Below are 8,592 nucleotides of genomic sequence, written 5' to 3'. Positions count from 1 at the left end.
GATTGGCACAGGACAGAGCAGAGCTTAGAGCTGTTGTACATAGGGTCGCTGTGAGTCGCAAGCAACTCAACAGCACATTATAACAACAACAACATTGAAAAATGAGCACACTCGAGAAAAAATTCTTACTATACGTATGCATTTATAAAATATATTAATTGACATTGCTAGAATAAATAAGGAAGCAATTTTAGACATTCCACTCACCTTGATTCACTTTCATAAACTGTATTTAGTTCCTTCTATATTGGCTACACTTGTTGCAGAGGGTCAAGGACTTTAGCCTTCAATGTGGATTGAATATCAACATCAAGAAAACAAAGATTCTCATCACTGGGCCGTTAGGCAGCATCAGGATAGATGGAGAAGAGATTAAGATAGTTAACAGCTTTAGTTTGCTTGGCTCCACAAACAACACTCTTGGTACCAGCAGTCAGGAAATCAAAAGATGAATTGTGTTGAAAAAGTCTGCTGTCAGGACATCTTCAGGGTACTGAAGACCAATAAAATAAATTTGGAAACTAAGGTGCACCTGATACAGGCCATGGTCTTTGCAATTACTTGCTATGCTTCAGAAAGCTGGACAAATACAAGGAATGATAGAAGAAAAATTAATGCCTTTGAGCTATGGTGCTGGAGAAGAGTGTTGAATATACCGTTAACTGCCAGGAGAACAAACAGTTTTGTCTGGGAGAGAGTGAAATCAGGCTGCTCCTTGGAGACAAAGATTCTGGAGCTTCTTCTGGCATACTTTAGGCATGTTTCAAGGAGGGACCAGTTCTTGGAGAGGGACATTATGCTTGGAAGGATGGAGGGACAGTGCAGGAGGGGAAGACCCTCGATGAGATGGATTGACACAGTGACTGGAGTAATGGGGGAAGGTGTGTCGGAGTCAGTAAGGCTGGCTCAGGATATACCAGTGTTCAGAGCTGCTGTACATAGTTAAGAGTTCCAAGTGACTCAGCACATATCAATAACAACAATATTGGCTACTATACTTAAACTGAGTGATTTTAAGTAAAACGTAAAATGATAATTTTTAACCGTTTACCCTTCATTCACAATAAACACATTGTCTTTAATCATTAGAATAGAATGTTGGCCTGGAGATACCTTGTTATGACACTAGATTGCAGAATTTCACAGCTTTAAAAGTGTGAAATAAACTTAGAGGTTTTTATATTTTCCTAATCTTATGCAAAGGAAAGTCTTTATCCCATGATTATGGAAAAACAAGCAAAACTACTTCAAGGAAAAAGAAATTGTCTGACAAATAGTAAATGGCAGTAAAAAAACCCCCAGTTATATGTTCATTGACACAATTCAAGCAATTGATATTGAAGGTGTGGTATCAGGCAGTGAAGGTGGCAGAGTTAATCTAGACTTTGAATGTATCACATTGGAGGAAAGATTAAGGGGTGATAGGTTGGGAAGTTTGAAGTTACCTCTGTAGTTTCTATGTTGGAAACTGGTTAATGTAATGCTTAATAAAGTAGAAATAGGGCCCTGAAAACCTTTGTTGAAAAGTGCGGGTAATCAAGGGTAAATTAAGGGGTCAAGAAAAAGAATCAAAAGTTTAGAGAAATCTTTACGAGTAGCATAAATGGTAATAACAATATCAAAAGAATGATGATATTATACTTAACATCATTGAGGTCCCAGGTAAGGTTGGAAAGCAGAAATGAAACTCCGTTTTCTATGACCGTCATTGACTTCAATAGCAGTTTTCAATTTGTTCTCACCTTGAAACCTATGAAGAACGATACATCCTAACCATAATCCTATCAAGCTTTAACAGAGACAGGTTTTACACTCTGCAGAAATGCCTGTTAGCTAACTAAGGTTCCACCACTTCGTAAGTATCCAAGTGAGTAAGAGTGGAATCAGAGCTGTGAGAGTGCTCAAGCTCTATTGTAAAGTAATTTTGTTTCCAGTTGAATAGTTTTAACAATTGTTATTGTTATATTGTTGTTGTTATGAATGGTACAGTCAGATACAGCTGATCTGCCAGTGGATTTTCAGAAACTCATGAGAGGAGAAGCTCTATCTTTCATTCACAGAACAGCTGGTCCATTTGAACCATGTGCCTTTGGGTTAGTAATTCAGTTCCTTGTTATTAAGCCCCAGTGTTTATTTTAACAATTAGCTGATAAAATTAATTGTAATATACTTTTTAATGAATCTTACCACTGATATTTGGGATAATACAGATTTAGAAATTGTCTTAACCTTTGACAAAGGTAACAAGGCTCCTCATAGTCAGATCTTATATCGGACTTATTTTCTGATAAAAAATATTTCCCATATAACCGCTGTTCAGGAACCTTTTAAAGAGTGCTATACTGTAATGGTCTCATGTGTTGTAGCATAGTGTATTATGTGCTGGGCATGTTAACCAATAGGTAAATAGTTCAAATCCTGGCTAAATGCAGAGACTACCAGAAGAATGTTTATTTATTTATTGAATACGAAAAGACATTTTATGTGTGTGGATCATAACAAAATTGGATAAAAATGAGAAGAATGGGAATCACAGAATATTTAATTGTGCTTATGAAAAATCTATACTTAGATAAAGAAGCTGTTGTATGAATAGAGCAAGGTAACAAACACTGTATAGTTTAAAATCAGGAAGGTTGTGTGACATTGTTGTATCCTTTCACCATAGACATTTAATCTGTATGATAAATAAATGATTCATGAAATTGGACTCTCATTAAAGGAATATGGCATCAGTATTGTATGGAGGAAGACTCATCAACAACCTGTGATATACAACTGTAATATAGTTTTGCCTGCTGAAAGCGAGGACTGGAAATGCTTGCTGCAGAAGATCAAGAGCTACAGTTTGCAGTATAAATTACATCTCAACATCAAGGAAACAAAGTCCTTTGGGGGAAAATGGTGCACATGGATCAATAGTGATTGATTTTATAAAGCATAGTATATGAGAATGACTGTATGAAGCACAATGTGAATGGAGGAGTCCTTGAGATAAATGAAGCACAATGTATACCATGTTTTTATGCAAACCAATATAAATTAAAAATAACTTTGAATAAGAAAACAAAGGCCCTCACCACAGGCCAAAAGGAACATCATGATATGTGGAGAAATGTTAGAACTTGTCAATGGTTTCATCTTGGTTGGATCAGTAATTAACATTCTTGATACCAGCACTCAGGAAATCAGAAGTAAAGTCAGCTATAAGGAACCTCTCCAAAATACTTAAGAGTAATGATATTAGTTGTAAGTCCAAGGTGCACCTGATTCAGGCCATGGTCTTTTCAACCACCTGCTATGCTTCAGAGAGCTGAACAATGAAGAAAGATAACAGAAGAAGAATTTATGCCTTTGAGTTGTGGTGTTGAAGAAGAGTACTTCCCAAAGAACAAACAGATATGTCTTGGAGAAAGTGCAGACAGAGAGCTCCTTGGAAGCAAACATGATAAACTTCATCTCTCATACTTTGGACATGTTGGTAGGCAAGAAAAATGACTTCATGCTTAGAAAGATTGAAGGTCATTGAACGAGAGGAAGACCACTACAACATAGATTGACTCAATGACTGCCACAATAGGCTCTACTATGTCAGAGATGATGGGGATGGCACAGGACAGGGCAGTGTTCAGATCTGTTGTTCATAGGGTTACTGTGTGTCATACTTGACTTGAAGGCACCTAACAACAACATAGCATAATTCCCCTAGCCTAGGACCTGGGTGTGTTTACTATTTGCTTGCAATTGATTGAATGGAGTAGAAAAAATTCTGGCAGGTCTTCTGAGGCTACATTAGAAAGAGACAATCCCATGTTACTCAATGGAACATTAATTCTGGAATCTCAAGGCACCATGTAAATTGTCCCTCCAGTCCTGGGGCAGCTGGCTATGAGACAGATCAAAGGAGGCCTTGTGCAGAGAGCACATAGAACAGCCCTGAAATTACCTGAATAAAGAGATGCTTGTGTAATGCCCAACTATTTAAAGTCCCAGTGAGGCAGCTCTAGAAAATCTGAGTGTGACCACATTAAGAAGTGCAGGCCAGAACTGCATAGCTGAGTCCTTACCAAATTCCCAGCCCACCAAATCTTGACAAAAAGTAAAATCATTTTTTGCTGCTTATAATATTTGGCTTAATCCTTATGCAACAATAACTGAAACATAATTTAGTATTTGGAAGTAGGGTGTTGCTAAAACTAACAACATCTATTGTGGCCATAGATGCTAGATCAATTTGTGGGTAAAACTTGGAAGGGTACTAGTAATTAGGAAAAGATTGACAAACTTCCAAGAAAGCAGTAACCAAAACTGACCGGCTTGAGGAGGCTGTGGAGAGTGTAAAGTGTGGTGACGAAAATATTAGTGAACTCTGGAGTAAAGTAGGCCCTCATTATACAGCGCGAGAAAGTTTAACAAAATTATTACATGCTTTCATATGCAAAGTAGAAAATGTACTTGAAATTCTAGTCTCTTAGTCCCTGCCACGCACGCTCGATTTTATTTCTTTTCAATGTGGAGCCATTTCTTTCCTCATTAAGCAAGTCCAGTGCCTTACCAGTCTTACCAGGCTGAGATTTAAACCTCAGCATTGTCTAGGCAAGTCCTCAGGTAGTGTAAATGCTTTGCATTACTTACTAACTGAGAGGTTGAAGATTTTGATCCACTTGGTATCAATGTGTTGGAAAGATGTGGCAATGTAGCTCTGTAAGATTACAGTCACCGGAAACCCTGTGGGGCACTGTTCTTACCTTAAACACATAGGTTGCCATGAAGAGGAAGTGACTCAGTGACACTATCTGGAATTGTTTCTGGTTCTTTTTACCAATGCCACTTTGTAGACCAGTATGATTTACCCATTTTAGGTGGAGATTTTTTTCCCCCCAAGTCTGAAAACAATTTTATTTTACAATAGAAAGCTTATTATGAAGACAGAATGGCAGCCTCTCTGATCAGCTCTAAAATACTGTCCCAAAGTAAACTTTAAAGGAAACCTAAGAGTAAGAAAAGAAAGACTATTACTCTCTTGGGATTTATAGTCTTCTGTAAAGAGTTCCCTGCCATCTTTTCCACAATATTCTACCCTATCCTCCATCTATATTACCTTTCAAGGCAACATCATCTTCCTTAAATTGTTAAATTTATAGAAGTCTAATAAGGAACTGCACCTAGATGATTTGAATTCAATATGCTTGAAACCTTTAGATTTTTCAAATTAATTAATTGTATTTGAAAATAAAAACACACAGAATTTATTTCCAAGTGTGTTCACTCCTCTCTCTTATAAATAAGAGTTTAAAATATTGTTTGTTATTTTTTTCCCTAGATGGAATCTCAGTTTCATGCCAAATATATTTTCTGTTTGACTGTAACTGGTCCAACCAGATACTTTGCCTAAAAGGAAAGAAACAAAATGTGAATGCAAACATTTTTCCTTTGTTTCATATTTTTTTACTCTAGGGTTATAAATCTTCTAGCATCAAGAGGTAGTGGAATTCTATTTTAAAAATAATTATTTCACAGGAGCTCTGGTGACCTAGTGGCAAGAAGTTGCACTGTAATCTCAAAGACATGAGTTCAAATTCACCAGATGCTCTTCTGGAAAAGAAAGAGCAATCTCCTGTTCCAGTTGGATTGGATTTGATGATACACAACTAAAAAAAAAAATAAAATAATTTCCCATCCTCAGACTGAAGGTCTTTGTTGTCTGTGCCTATTATTTGGAATCCAAAATAAACTCGTACTCCCTTATTGGTTTGCTAAATGTCTTTCTTATCTGTACCTATTAATACTTGAGTTTTTGTATATATTTGCTTGTATATGAATATATTAGTGTCTTACTTCTCCCATTAAAAAAACCCTCCACAAAATAGATGGTTAAACCAAATTGAAATTTATTGTTTCAGAGTCTGGAATCCAGATGTCTGAAATCTATTTAACTGGGTAAACATTGTAGCGCTAACAGGGCAACACTTACTTTAGAGGCTCTGCAAGAGAACAGATACTTAGTGTGTCCAATTTCTGTTGGTTTCTGTAATTCTTGGATTGTGGTCACATCATTCCAATCATCTAGACCAGCATCTTCAGATCCCTCTGTATTCCACCTTCACATTACCTTCATCTATGTATATGTTGAATCTTCCTCTCTACTCTTCTAAAGACACTAAAAATTACATTTAAGGTCTGTAAATGTCTTTGGGAAATAAAGACTCATGAGTTTATGGTTCATTCATTTATTGAACTTACTTAACAAAAATGCATTAAGCACAGCATACAAGTTGGACACTGTGATAAATAAAATAGACAAAATTCATCCCTCCTAGAAGCCTAAATTTTAAAGGGCAGTTTGCTTTTAAGTGGCTCAAGAAATCACAAGCTCGTTGTTGTTGTTAGGTGCTGTCCAGTTAAGTACCACTCTTAGTGACCCTATGAACAAAAGATCCAGACAGAATTCTGTCCTATGTCATCCTCACACTTCCTGACACCCTAAAGCCCATTGCAACAGTCACCATGTCAGTTCACCCGGTTGTGGGTCTTTTGCTGACCCTTCAAACTTGCCAGCAACATGTCCCTCGCCAAGGAATAGCCCTTCCAAGCAACATGCCTAGAGTATGTGAGGCGAAGCCTCATCAAATCCAAAGAGCACTCTGGCTACAACCTCTTCAAGATATACCATTTGTTCTCTTGGCTGTCCATGGTATGTTCAATGCTCTTCTCTAACACTACAGCTCAGAATCATCTGTTCTTTTTCTCTCATCCTTATTCATTATCCATCTCTCACATGCATAGTAAGGAATCAGGATGATTATGGCCTGAATTGGATGCACCTTAGTTCTCAAACTGACGTCATTACTCCTCAATAATTTGGAAAGGTCTCTAACGGCAGCTTTTCCCAGTGCATTGTGTCTCCTTATTTTCTGACTGCAGGAACCAATGGTGTTAATTTTGGATCCAAGCACATAGAAGCCCTATAAACAATAGATTACAATTTGCCTGATCTGCTTTTTAAAGATAACAGCCTTAAAAAACCTTATAGAATATTTCCACACTGTACTTATGAGATCGTTTGAGTCAGAAATGACTCCATGACAACTAACACTATCAAAAATAGAGAAGTCCTGATAGAAATGATGGTAGAGGAGATCAAACAGTATTTAAGGAGATTGCAGACCAAATAATACATGGTTGACTTTTTCTCTGAGCTGAAGGGGAATTTGACCTGGGGAAAAGTCATAATTTGCCTTGGGTTTTACAAAGATCAGTTAGAATCATGTGTTACTAGAAAAGTAAGGTTTCAAATTAGCTTGTTCTGGTTCAAGATCCAAACTTTTATTTCCACCACAGGTATACTGGAGCATAATCTATACTTTAACAAGATCCTTAGGTAACTTGTTCATCTTACTTACTAAATTCTACAAAAGATAAATGGAAGCCAATTTGTGAGTAATAATTAAGAAGATAATTTAATAATCTAGCAAGAGCCTATAGTGATGAAGCAAGAAGTTCAAATTGCTCTGAAAGAATTGGCAAAAAAAAAGGCCCCAGGAATTGATGGCATACCGATTGACATATTTCAACAAACAGATGCTGTCCTGGATGTGCTCACCAGGTTGTGCCAAGAAATCTGGCAGACAACCACCTGGCCAACTGCCTAACTGAAAGAGATCTAACATTGTTCCCATCCCAAAGAAAGGTGACCTGACAGAGTATGGAAATTATCGAACAGTATTGAATAGTATCTTTAATACCACATTCAAGCAAGATTCTGCTGAAGATTATCCAAAAATGACTGGAACAGCACATCAACAGACAACTACTTGAAGTGCAGTCTGGATTTAGAAGAGGCTGTGGTACTAGGGATGTTAGAGCTAATGTCAGATGGATCTTGGCTGAAAGCAGAAGAACCAGAGGTATGTCTGTCTGTGATTCATTGACTATGCAAATGCATTTGACTGTGTGAATCACAACAAACTGGCTGACTGAGAAAAATGGGAATCCTAGAACATTTGGTTGTGCTCACGCAAAACCTATAACTAGACCAGGAGGCAGTCTTCAGAACAGAGCAAGGAAACACAGCATGGTTCAAAATTGGGAAGGGTGTGCATTAAGGATATGTCCTATCTCCATCTTTTCAATCTATATGCAGATTATCCAGGAGTCTGGGCTCTGTGACAAGAAGTGTGGCATCAGTGTTGGAGGTAGACTCATCAACAATCTGCATTATGCAGATGACACAACCCTGCTTACTGAAACTGAGGAGGACCTGAAGCACTTGCTGCAGAAGGTCAAGGACTGCGGCCTTCAATATGGATTAAAGCTCAATATCAAGAAAACAAAGATTTTCACCAGTGCGCCAAAGGTCAGCATCATGATAGATGGTGAAGAGATTGAGATTATTAACAGCTTCAGTTTGCTTGGCTCTACACTCTTGGTACCAGCAGCCAGGAAATTAAAAGATAAATTGCATTCGGAAAATCTGCTGTCAGAGACCTCTCCAAAGTACTGAAAAACAATGCCAGTCTGGAAACAGAGGTGTGCCTTATCCAGGCCATGGTCTTTGCAATTACTTGCTATGCATCAGAGAGCTGGACAATG

The sequence above is a fragment of the Elephantulus edwardii genome, unplaced genomic scaffold (assembly GCF_000299155.1).
Source record: "Elephantulus edwardii isolate Elephantulus edwardi_28Jun2011 unplaced genomic scaffold, EleEdw1.0 scaffold00002, whole genome shotgun sequence".
NCBI lineage: Eukaryota > Metazoa > Chordata > Mammalia > Macroscelidea > Macroscelididae > Elephantulus > Elephantulus edwardii.
The sequence above is the reverse complement of the archived record's forward strand: the minus strand, read 5'-3'. Positions refer to the sequence as shown.